Source organism: Megachile rotundata, chromosome 4 (assembly GCF_050947335.1).
Source record: "Megachile rotundata isolate GNS110a chromosome 4, iyMegRotu1, whole genome shotgun sequence".
Classification (NCBI taxonomy): Eukaryota; Metazoa; Arthropoda; class Insecta; order Hymenoptera; family Megachilidae; genus Megachile; species Megachile rotundata.
The window spans coordinates 18326202-18339561 of record NC_134986.1 but is presented as its reverse complement, the minus strand read 5'-3'; the positions used below and the strand labels follow the sequence as shown (position 1 = coordinate 18339561).

Sequence of the window (13360 nt, the reverse complement as noted above, 5' to 3'; positions counted from 1 at the left end):
AATCGTGCCACCGTATGTGAAATATATTTCCCCGCTGCTGAACCTCCACATATTGCTGCATCCGCGAAAGAGAAAATGCAAGACATAGTAACATTGTGACCGAGATTCAGATCGGTGTATACGTCGCAGTTGGCGTCGTAAAACGACTGTTATTCCGCGAGCGTAGAAATGCGTCATCGAGCGGTCATTACAGGAGCTTCACGATTGCTTCGGGAGCAGTAAAAGCCGTGCACCGAGCACGGAAACAAACCGTAAGCGGCGTTTATGGTGTAGCAGAGGGTGCGGCGCATCGATCCGTTCTCAATGCATGAAATTAAGACGTTCCAACGGCGTTATCAACGCACCAGTTTATCGCTCGATCGTACGTCCGTGACTGGGAAATCTGCAATGCGGATTCCGCAGACTCCACGCGGATTCCTGCTCGTCCGAATGCACGTTGAATCGTGGAAAAATTATGGTTCGCCGGGGAACACCGACCGCTCTCGTCGGAAGTTGCTTCTTCACGCGATGCCGCAAACTTTCTGCCGCTGTTTCCGTCCGGTAAAATGTAAATTCTCCGTTGAGCAGACTGTCTGTTTTGAGATAGCGTGCTTTTGTTCGGCCGTTCGATGAACTTTCACGGAAAAAAATTCATGACGAAAGCGTCTTAATCTTAAGTCGAAGCGAAACAAAAGTATTATGGATGGTTTATTTACTTCTTCTTCAATCGATATATTTTCAAGATTTTAAGAGATTTTGCTTTTGAACAAAGAGCGCATAGCAGCTGGGCTAAAACCATCATAAAGCAAGGGGTTAAGAAGCTTCTAGCGTTGAATCTTTAAGACCAAAAACTCTGGGAAACTCAAAGGGCAGTAGCTTTTAACGATAGAAGCCGGGGGATTTTAAGATTCTTGCCTTTTCGACGTCCAAGGAAATTGTACGTTTGAATGCAGACTTCAAACGAAATTGATTCTGACTGATCAATAACAGATGTAGACGCGCTGAGCATAATTCTACGTTCAACAGTGAAATGGTCAACTGACCGGTTCTTGAACTTCTTATTATAATATTCACCATTTACGATGCTTTACTTGAGGTACGCGTCGATTTTCATGAAGACAGATATCTGATCTCGACTCAATTTTTAACCCCTTGTTTACAAATTTATTTATCAGATACGTCAGTCAAAACTATTTATAGGCATAATATTTAAAGGAACAATAAAAATTAAAATGTTGTGAATATTTTATATTCAGCGATTTTTTATAATACAAATTATAGTTGGACGATTTGTTATATTGGAGCTGTGAGTGCATCACGAATGAGACTCCTCAAAGTACCAAAAGGGGTTAATTTCAAATGAAGTACAAAGGCAGGTATTTTTTCGTACATAACGTATTGCGAGCTTAACGTCCGAGTACAATGAACAAGAAATAGCCTAACGAAAATCAATCTCAGCAGACCGTAGTCCCGGACGTTTACGACCGCGCTATATTTCGTTGCGAGCATTCTAACCCCAAAAAACAGGTGCAAGCGTTAACATCGTCTCAGAGCAAAGACGGAAATTCATTTTCTCGAATTCCTGATCCCTCACCGACAGTTACAAGAGTCGCGAGATACGAAGAAGAGAATACAAAGGGCACGGTCAGAGAGAAAGAAGACGGGCAATGAAAAAAGAAGCCGAAAGAGGCGTAGGCGAAGAGCCGTGTCGAGATGGTGGTGGAAAGTGCAAGCAAGCAAAAGCAAAGAGAGTCTACATCACCTTGCGTTCCACTTGACGGCACTTCTGCGTCGTCGACCGCTGTTTCTTTCTCTTTCCGGCGCTCGCATCCTCTTTTCCAGCGTTTCTCCCGTCGCGACGACGAGCCTCGACCGAGCGCACGAAACTTTCGAGCTTCGAATCGACGCGATGGCTTAAGCCGCCTGCCACGCATCGACGATCACGAAAAGACTACGAGTTTCCTCGTTTTCGCCTCTATATCAACCGCGGAATTCTTGCTCTTCTGGCTTCGAATTAAGCGATCGGTTTACCCTGCCTCTTCGCACGATCTGATTAATCGCTTCTAACTCCTTTCATTTTCACTTGATATCTGTGTTTAACGAATACATTTGTCGAGTAATTACTTCACGAATAAAGTCGACTTTATTTTAAATATACTTGTGACATAATACATACGACATATGAACATAAGAATACTCGAAAGAAAATAGTGATTTATATTCCACGTGCTGCTGGTTCGCTGACATCGGAAACAAAGAGTGGGTTGGCAGTCTTCAAGAAAGAAAATGTCAGAAAGACAATGCTGTCAGAAGAGATTTCGCAATAATATTCACAGCGAATTATTCTGTTCTTCAATTCAACATGATGGGTCTGTACCTTTAATATAAAAAAATACATAAACATTGCAAAGTCCCACAGCAAGTATTATTGTTCTTAAACTTTGTGATGCTGCAAAGTAAAAATTCCACAACAGTAAACTTAAGAAGCAAACTTATAATTATTTGTACCAATTTATGATAAATTTCTATACGTAATTTTAATTTCACTCGACATTTCACCTCCCTTTAATCCTATTATTCATCCCTCGACTTCTATCGAAACGAGGTTCTCGTTTATCCGAAAAGTTCACCCTCCTCGGCAAGCCTTTCAACATGGCGAGCACGCGTCGATCGCAGAACGAAAAGCACGACGTTACGTGGTCGACGCATTCTTCGGCAGTCGCCATCGACCACCGTTTCGTTTTCCGAGTCTCACCAGTCCTCAGAAAAAGCCCGACTCGGTCCGAGTGATTTCTTTCTCGATAACGCGTGTCACGTTTCCTGCTATTGCGACAAGGGACTGCTCCCGGAATACCATTATTTCTCGTATTATTTTTCGATGATACGCTCGGTGGATCACGGTGTAGCCGTTAGAGCGAAGTCGTTTCAGGAGCTCCACTTCGATGTACAATTTCGAGAAGAAAAATATTTTCGCGACACGATTCCACCTTGTGGAACAATCTTAACTTGTTTTTCTTCGCGTAGATACCTTTCGATCGAGGATTTTATTCTTGTAATAAAAGTAATAGTGTAATTAATTTCTGGAGTTTCTTGGGTAGGTTAGGTTCAGAAGGGTAAGCAGAAAAATTGACTAGTTGGAGTAATATTTTAAATAGAAATTTTTAAAGTATAATTAATTTATGAAGTTTCTTGGTTAGGTTAGATTCAGAAGGGTAAGCAAAAAAATTGACTAGTTGGAGTAATATTTTAAATAGAAATTTTAAAAGTATAATTAATTTCTGAAGTTTCTTAGTTCAGGAGGGTAAACAAAAAAATTGACTAGTAGTTGGAGTAATATTTTAAATACAAATTTTAAAAGTATAATTAATTTCTGAAGTTTCTTAGTTCATAAGGGTAAACAAAAAAATTGACTAGTTGGAGAAATATTTTAAATACAAATTTTAAAAGTATAATTAATTTCTGAAGTTTCTTGGTTAGGTCAGATTCAGAAGGGTAAAAAAAATTGACTAGTAGTTGGAGTAATATTTTAAATAAAAATTTTTATGCTGACTTACATAACACTTGTACTGTAAAAACTTTAAAAAGTACACCTATCATCCCCATTAAACACGAATTTCTTTAGCTTGAAGCTCACATGAAATTTATATAACAACCTCACTGAAATTCAAGAAAAATGGCGTGCGAACAATTAAAATCCCCATGCTCAAATTTGTCGAGATACTCCTCTAAATAAATATGAGACTCGTTTCCGAGGAAAAACCTCGTTTGCAAGAAGATAAGGGTCACACATCCGGGCAGAGGGCAAGAGCGAGTAGTTAAAAATTGCTTTCCTCTCTAGGAAGGTATATCCCTAAGAATTGTTCCCTGCCTCTCCATTCACCGATTTCGAATGCAATCATTTTCCTGTTTCCTCCCCTCAGTCAAACGTGCACTGCATCGTTTCGTGTATTTTTCTTTTCAAACCTCTGTTCCCTTTGACGACTTTCGTCTACCAGTTGATGGATTAGTTTTGCTCGGCTTATGGAACGACCGCAACTTTTCGTCTTTGAAATGTTTGCGCTCTTTTCGCTGTGTAATTGCTTTTCGATTCTCAGCGAGAAAACCTGTCGTGTTATTTCGCGATTTCACGCGCTGCGATCGTTTGCGATATAATCATCTCACTTTCAAATCCATTTCGAATATCTCCGTTAGCGAGTAGGAAAATATTGCTATCTAATTATTGAAAGATATTTTACTTCAAATATTTTATATTTTACTTCAAAGAAATTTCAGAATATAGAAATTGCAAATTATTTTCGTTCCAATACTTCTTCTACTCTTAGCTCGAATTATACGAAGATAAAAGCAATTATATTACGTAAATTATAAAGAAAGACTAACTTCCATCAATATTAACCTGTGTTCAAGGAATAAATGGCGCCATAAGGATCCCTGTGTGCGCAGTCTACTGCGCAAGAAACGTGCAAGCAACTTGTCGAGTAAATATTTCTAGTTTACTTACTAAACATTTCTTAGTACCATAAACTGTTAAGTACTCTCTCAGAGATTCAAGAATTCGCTCGAAGCAAAAGAAACGATTTCACAGTTCCCTGAAACGAGGATATCCCATTTTTTTCTGGTCAAGAAGACAGGTCAGAGAATCGATTGCCCGTTTGTCCGAGGACATTTTTCTCTTTCGGAGACGAGAAAACAATCCCTTAAGTGGCGCGTTTCCATCAGAGATATTAACGTCACTCACCTGACAGCAGGAAGGAAAGCCGGGCAGGACGAGGCTGGCAGAAATCTGTAACAACACAAGGGAATCCTGAATTATTATACCAGGACGGAACTTTGCTGTCCGGCTTTAATCATCGTGGTGAATAATGACTCGGTTGCGCCTAAACTGGCGTGCTGTTTCTCTACTCGTGTGGTCTCTTCGTTGGGAAATTACAAGGACAAATTAGGGGGAAGAATGTATCGAACCTTTGTTTAACTGAAAATTATTAACAGGTTCATGTCCTCACCTTTTATTTTTTAAAAACATTATAAGATTAAAAGAATCAAAATAATACAGAGTCTATCATGAAATTTAAGTTTGAATTGTCTGACTGCTGCAGGGGGTGAATATTTTCTATTCAACAATGTTATTGCTGCTGTCACATCGATGTCCATCTTTTATTTTTAAGAAACAATAAAAAAAAAGGAAAAAAATAATACAGGATCTAACATGAAATTTAAGTTTCAATTGTCTGACTGCTGCAGGGGGTGAATATTTTTTATTCGACAATAAAAATGTTGCTGTCAAGTATTCATGGCATTGATGCTCATTTTTTATTTTTAAGAAATATGACAAGATTAAAAAGAATTAAAATAATACAAGGTTTAATATGAAATTTAAATTTGAATCGTTTCACTGCTGCAGGGGTAATATTTTTTATTTGACAATGCTATTGCTGCTGTCAGATGACATTGATGTTCATCTTTCATTTTAAAAAAACATAATAAGAAAACAGAATTAAAATAATGCAGAATCTAACATGAAATTTAAGTTTCAATTGTCTGACAGCTGCAGGGGGTGAATATTTTTTATTCGACAATAAAAATGTTGCTGTCAAGTATTCATGGCATTGATGCTCATTTTTTATTTTTAAGAAATATGACAAGATTAAAAAGAATTAAAATAATACAAGGTTTAATATGAAATTTAAATTTGAATCGTTTCACTGCTGCAGGGGTAATATTTTTTATTTGACAATGTTATTGCTGCTGTCAGATGACACTGACGTTCGTCTTTCATTTTTAAAAAACATAATAAGAAAACAGAATTAAAATAATGCAGAATCTAACATGAAATTTAAGTTTCAATTGTCTGACAGCTGCAGGGGGTGAATTTTTCATTCCACAATAAAATTGCTGCTGTCAAGTATTCATAACATCAATGCTAATTTTTTATTCTTAAGAAACACACTAAGATTAAAAGAATAAAAGCAATACAAGTTTAAACATGAAATTTAAACTTGATTCACTTCACTGCAACAGGGGTTAATATTTTTTATTTGACACTTGCGTGTAAGTTCTAAATTACAACCGCCTACATAAACTTATGTTTCTCTAACGATTCGATCAAAAGCGTTAAACACAGCAGCACGTAAAAACCCGGCAATTAGAAAGAATTTTCTTATCCGGAAATTGTGTGCACGCGCAACGAGAAGTCGAAGAATGTCCGGTTACAGCGTCGCGTGCAATCCGAGCATTAACGCGACGTCGTGTTCCGGTGTGTAGCACACTCGATTTAACTGCGTTTAGTTTTAAAGCCGGGTGCAGACCATTTCCTCCCTCGGCGATACATCGAGTTCCACTTCCCGTTTCCACCTGGCGAACATTAACGCCCGAAGTCCGCTAATGTGCGTTCTCTGTCATGAAAACTGGCTTAAAACCGACCCGACGTCCGACAGTCTGTTTCCTCTCGCGTCATCCTACGATCCTTTTCCGTTTCGGGGAGGCGTTAACGGTGATTTTGATCTGTTTCGCTCTGGAAATTTTATCTTCATCCGTCAAGGGATCGTTCATTAAGAGAGATTAATTGATTCGATTGTGTTGTGGGTCTTTGTTGCCCGAGGGCAAAATTAAATTCTTACCCCTGGATTAAAAAATCCAGGACTTTTAAAAATCAGAACTCTCGTAATCTCGTAATAAAAATTGAAACTCGCAGTTAAAAATTTGTGACTACAACCTTAAAATCCGAAGAAGTATTGAGATAATAAAAGGATCATCCAGATCGAAAGGAACGAGCCCAGGTATAAAATGCCCGTCAGGATATAGTTTGACCAAAGTTGTCTCAAAGCACCTTACGACCCTCTATCCTCATCTCTCGATCGAAACCCCAGACAGGGTTGAAAAGGTGAAAACCCGAAACGATTCAAGGAAACTGCCAACTCGATTGATATCTGCTGAATGTACGGTCGATTCGATTCCGTCCTGAACGCTTTCCGTGGCGTGTCCTTTTTCGGAGATGCACGCTATAAAAGATTACACGCGTCAGAGAACTTCTGTTCTCGATTCGTGGACGAATCGCTCCGAGTCCTCGATGGCGCAATTAAACAAACGGAGGAATGGAAATTATGCCGGTCCCGCGTCTCAGACGACAGGACGAGATGGAAATTCCGCGATCGAAGTAATCCGCGACACCTCGGAAGATCCTTCGATGGGAATTCCTGAGGAGCCAGGACGGAAGGCGATTCTATCGCCGACGCGTCGGTATGCATCGTTATCGATCAACCGGCAATGGTGTCGATCGTTTGCGATTCAAGACTTGTTTCACACGGTCCTGGAATTTTGATAATTAACGACATTTATATATAGGACGTTTTGTTATTAAATGGAATTGTGGTCTTGCATATAACCAATTGAGATTAACAATTTATTCACCGAACCAGAACTGCATATCCAATTATGTAACATTATAATTTATTCAGGAATTTTATTACTATATTCACCGCAATATAATCAATGCTAGTACAAAATGTTTAACGACCTTGACTGTGACTTTGAATATACTCTTTGCACTTGAATGCATTTTTTAACCGACTTCGAAAAAGGAGGAGGTTACTCAATTCGATCAGTATATTTTTTTTTTTGCTGTAGTTAGATGGCTACTTTTAAACCTTCATTTGAAAAATTTCATGAATTCAGAAATTTTAATATGACTGCTAGTACAAAATGTTTATCAACGACCTTGACTGTGACTTTGAATATACTCCTTGCACTTGAATGCATTTTTGCTGTGGATAGATGGCTACTTTTAAACCTTCATTTGAAAAATTTCATGAATTCAGAAATTTTAATATGACTGCTAGTACAAAATGTTTATCAACGACCTTGACTGTGACTTTGAATATACTCCTTGCACTTGAATGCAGTTTTGCTGTGGTTAGATGGCTACTTTTAAACCTTCATTTGAAAAATTTCATGAATTCAGGAATTTTAATATGATTGCTAGTACAACATATTTATCAAGGACCTTGACTGTGACTTTGAATATACTCCTTGCACTCGAATGCATTTTTGCTGCAGGTAGATGGCTACTTTTAAACCTTCATTTGAAGAATTTCATGAATTCAGAAATTTTAATATGATTGCTAGTACAAAATATTTATCAACGACCTTGACTGTAACTTTGAATATACTCTTTGCATTTGGATGTATTTTTGCTGTAGATAGATGCTACTTTTAAACCTTCATTTGAAAAATTTTATGAATTCAGAAATTTTAATATGGTTGCTAGTACAAAATGTTTATCAACGACCTTGTCTGTGACTTTGAATATACTCTTTGCACTTGGATGCAGTTTTGCTGTGGTTAGATGGCTACTTTTAAACCTTCATTTGAAAAATTTCATGATTTCTTTTGAAGTTATCATTTTCTCTTATAAAGTACCTATTCTACTGTTCTACTTATTTAATTGTATTAACACCTTGTACTTTGACGAGTCTTATTTGTGACATACTCACAGTTCAAATATAACAAACCTTACTCAAATTTTGAATACTCTTCAATCAAAATCGAAGTTCAACTATAACTTGCATTATCAAGGATCATTGAATATAAAATGCTCATAAAATTTTAATTTAATAGTTAGTTTTAATATTATAACTATGAATAGTAGTTTTAATATTATAACTATGAATAGTTAGTTTTAACTGACGCGCCTGACAAATAAATTGTAGTAGTTCAATTAAATGACGAGTTTGAATAACCTGTCCAAATTTTATGCATTCGATTTCAAATAATTACCTTATCGTTTAATTCCCGTGCGTGCAAAAGGACTCGTTGCAGAGTTTAAATTACAGAGGCAATCGATAACGACACAAATTCGAGCAAACGTTACCGGCAAACAATCGTTTACAGCCGCGACGCATAATTTTCCGTGGAACGAGACGCGTCAGTTATCCGCGGAATTTAAAAAGGCGCTCCCGTTCTCGTTCGAGCCACCATGAAATTCCGCTTTGCTCTCGGTGTGGCCCGTTGCAATTCCAAAGTCTACGCGAGCTTCGAGAGAACTCAGTCTCAGCCACGACGTTTCGTGCCGGTCCAAGCTCTCGAGGAATTTTTATTGAACCTCTCCGTAGGGAGAGACAGAGAGAAAGGAGAAGGCGACGTCCCAGCGAGCGATGTCATCGATTTTGCATCAGGAAGCAGTCCTCGATGAAGAAACGCGATGGATCTGACTCGCCTTCCAGACAACTTAATTAAGAAACGTTTAACCTATGCTGACCCCTCGCGTACAGGGTGTGATATAAATATCTGCGAAACCATTCTTGCGAATCATTCTCCGTCAGGAATTATCGAATTTCCGTAATTATCGAATTGTGATTCGATTTAGAATTGCAATTATAAAGAGTACGAAACGCAATTATAATGAGCTCGATTCTATAGCTATCTATTCTATAAATGTCCCCGACAGAATAAAGCGAAAATTCTTTGACAAGTAGCAATTTACGGCTTTGTTTTCGGTGCATTGTAAAATCGGGGAATGAATTTTTGTTTGCTCTGGCACAGAGAGTTTCGGGATTGTATGCTTATTTTGGGATACACTGTGTACGCATAGTCGGTGGGGCCGCCCTTTTGCCACCCTTAATAAACGCGTGCTCGGGTCGATGCACCGGGAAACGAGCGAGTTAACTGGGTCACGCGTCGCACGACTCGCCACGCCGTGAAATTAACCCTTCGCGACTACTTGTCGCGTGAAACCACCGCGTGTAATCGAGCAGAAAAAATTTTGACACGGAGATGAATTTCTGGCCTTCGAGATTTGTTTAGAGGGTGAATTTTATCGAGGGTGCGTGTGACCTTCTGGGAGCCCTTTTGCTCTGCAAGGTGTATTTATAGTATTAGTACACTTTACTTGTGTGCTTGTATGTTCTGTATTAATAGAACATCAAAAGAATGCATATAAGAATGCATATAAGAATGTATATAAGAATGCATATAGTTATATGTTTTATTGGTACAATATATATATTGTATACTTTAAATCAATAGAACCAATCTTTTTATTAATAGAACGTCATAAGAATGCATATAAGAATGTATATAGTTATATGTTTTATTGGTACACTATGTATATTGTATATTTTATATTAATTGAACCAATCTTTATATTAATAGAACGTCAAAGGAATGCATATAAGAATGTATATGTTCATATGTTTTATTGGTACACTATGTATATTGTATACTTTATATCAATAGAACCAATCTTTATATTAATAGAACGTCAAAAGAATGTATGTTAGTCATGTGTATATACACACATGTATATTAGTGCACTATCTATATTGTATACTTTATATCAATAGAACCAATCTTTATATTAATAGAACGTCAAAAGAATGCATATAAGAATGTATATAGTTATATGTTTTATTGGTACACTATGTATATTGTATACTTTATATCAATAGAACCAATCTTTATATTAATAGAACGTCATAAGAATGTGTATTAGTCATGTGTATATACTCATGTGTGTATTAGTACATTCTCTATATTGTATACTTACATACTGTATATTAATAGAACATCAAAAGAATGTATATTAGTCATGTACATAACTCATGTATATATATTAGTACACTATCTACATTGTATATTAATACAGTCTATATTAATAGAACATCAAAAGAATGTATATTGGTCATATGTGTACTCATATGTATTTATTGATACACTATCTATATTGTATACTTATACACTTTATATTAATAGTACATCAAAAAAATGTATATCAGTCATGTACATATACTCATGTATATATTAGTACACTATCTACATTGTATATTTATACAGTCTATATTAATAGAACATCAAAAGAACGTATATCAGTCATGTGTGTATACTCATGTGTATATTAGTACACTCTCTACATTCTATACTTGTGCACTCTATATTAATAGAACATCAAAAGAACATTGAGGACTATCAATTTGAACCTGTATGAAATAAGTGAATAATTCTAATGTAACCTTCAATAGTTACACTTAATGATACATATGAGACATAATTGATTAATCTATGCCTTAAGACAGGTAGAAATTAAATTCTGCTAAGCAGTCTTGAAAATAGTATTACATGAAACAGTATCATGCATGTACAGATAAAAATAGTATCCTATACATAAACTTCAAAAGTTCCATTTTATCTTTCTTTATGATAACGAAAATAATTCATGATACCTTTCAAATTAAATATTAACAAATAACACGTTACTTTCTTAACATCAAGAGAATCATAAAAATAAAAGGAAAATAAGGTACGTTTCAATTTAACATAAAATTGCAATAAAAATAGATAAAGTTACAATAACCGTAGAAAGAAGCGCGACTAGGGATGATAACAAGCCCTGGGTCTCGAATGGATTAACCACTATGCGAGTGAAACGAGTCATAATTTAATTGACGCCTTGAATAAGGTAGGTCCTCAGGGAGGAAAATTGCTTGGACGAGTTCAGTATTTAACACTGCCACAATGAAAACGAGCATTTAGAATTTAATTGTTTCACTATTTTATGTTTTCTATTCATGAAAATCAGTATCAACTATTATCGTAGCCATCGAAATTGAATTTGGGTTAATGGTTAAAATCAATTGGTTCTCCCTAGGTGCTGCAAGAGTCCGCTTCCGATACGGAGATAACTCTAAAGAAATTTAACGAGTTTTAATCATCGACGGACTTTAATGAGGAATAATTGAAATAGTTAATTGATCGAGTTTAGCGGGACAAATTGCTGTAACTCGTTTCGTTCGTAGAAGACCGTCACTATGGAGCGTGTGTTGCGGCGCGAACGCAGCGATTAATTCGCTTCTTAGAAATCTTCGCGGGAGGCGTAATTAGCGTGATGAATGACTCGTGTTACGAAGAAGCTTGTCTCCATATTTCAAACGGGTCGTCGAAACATTTAGAAATCCACATTCTTCGGACGAGCCTCGACAAATCTACGAGCTATTCGAAATCCATTAATTTATCGTCCTGCCTCATTATTAACACGTTTCCAACGCTACATTTTAACTTTACGGCAATTATTTAACTACGGTTTCCTTCAAACAGAATTCGGGAGGAAATTTTCGAGACCACGAAGCACGTGCCGAAACCGCGAGATTAAAGATTCCCAAAGGTTCGTGGAAACTTTTCGATCGCTTCTTCAAAGGGAGAAGGAAGGTTACTGGCTACGGGCCAAGCGTGTTTCCTCGGTTTATTTGGCCCCTTTCGATTAATCGATTCGCTTGCGAGCAAGAGTCTTCAGTCAGGCCTCGGGCAAGGAAAATTGAAAAGCATTCGAGGGTTGCATCGAGATTAAGGGCTGGATAACACGCCTCGTGTGTTATCAAGTGGGACGAGATGCTCGTTGAAGATTACATCTGCTATGAAGTACACTTCAACGGGTCTTCCTGTGCGCGGGTTCCTACGTTAAGATATCATTAGGCTCTTTCACATGTAGACTGAATTTTTACAACATCGACAACTACGTTACAAACTTATTCGTCGATATTAACCCCTTTCTGCATGATTTTTTAGAAAATTAATTTACATTTAAGTCTAACTCTAATTTGACGAACCTCACACGTGACACACAGCTTAAATGTGACAAGATCTTGCTCAAATTTTTAATACTCTTCAACTTGACATTTAGGTCTAACTCTAATTTGACGAGCCTCACACATGACTCACAGCTCAAATGTGACAAGATCTTGATCAAATTTTTAATACTCTTCAACTTGACATTTAAGTCTAACCTTAATTTGACGAACCTCACACGTGACACACAGCTCAAATGTGACAAAACATTGCTGAAATTTGTAATAGTCTTCAACTTGACATTTAGGTCTAACTATAATTTGACGAGCTTCACACATGACTCACAGCTCAAATGTGACAAGAACTTGATCAAATTTTTAATACTCAACTTGACATTAGGCTATAATTTGCATAGTCAAGGATCGTTGAATATAACATTTTAATTTTCTTTGTTTCAATATTATAACTATGAATAGTTTTTTTTTAACTTAAGTTGAATTTTTATAAGAGAATTATAAAGCTGTACATCAGGCTTACAGTTAGTTGTACAAGGGGTTATACGGATTTATGGGTTTAATATCTTTTTGTGAAACGTAACTATAAATAGCTTTGACTGACTCTGGCAAATAAATTCTACGTCAATAACTCAAATAGCCATCATTTCGTAATTAAAATCAATCCTCAATTTCCCAACCAGAAGTTCCTTTCAACAATATTTGACCACGAGTTACATCAACAATGTAACTCAAATGAAACATCCAAGTGTAGAATCCACATATTTGCCATTGCCAACTGCAACAGGGTAGACGGAAAGAAATTCCAAAAATTC

The 13360-nt window shown here is 36.8% G+C and overlaps 1 protein-coding gene across 2 annotated transcripts in view; it reads right to left on the bottom strand.

Moving 5' to 3' along the window:
• LOC100878167 (RNA-binding Fox protein 1) overlaps positions 1 to 13360 on the bottom strand; it is a 341805-nt gene that overhangs the window by 268808 nt on the left and 59637 nt on the right. The window contains exon 2 of one of the 2 annotated variants that reach the window (XM_076530956.1): positions 4718 to 4762. The exons of the other annotated variant lie outside the window; for it this stretch is intronic. The gene's annotated coding sequence lies outside the window, so the exon portion shown is untranslated. The remainder of the gene's footprint in view (positions 1 to 4717; positions 4763 to 13360) is intronic. 2 annotated transcript variants of the gene reach the window in all.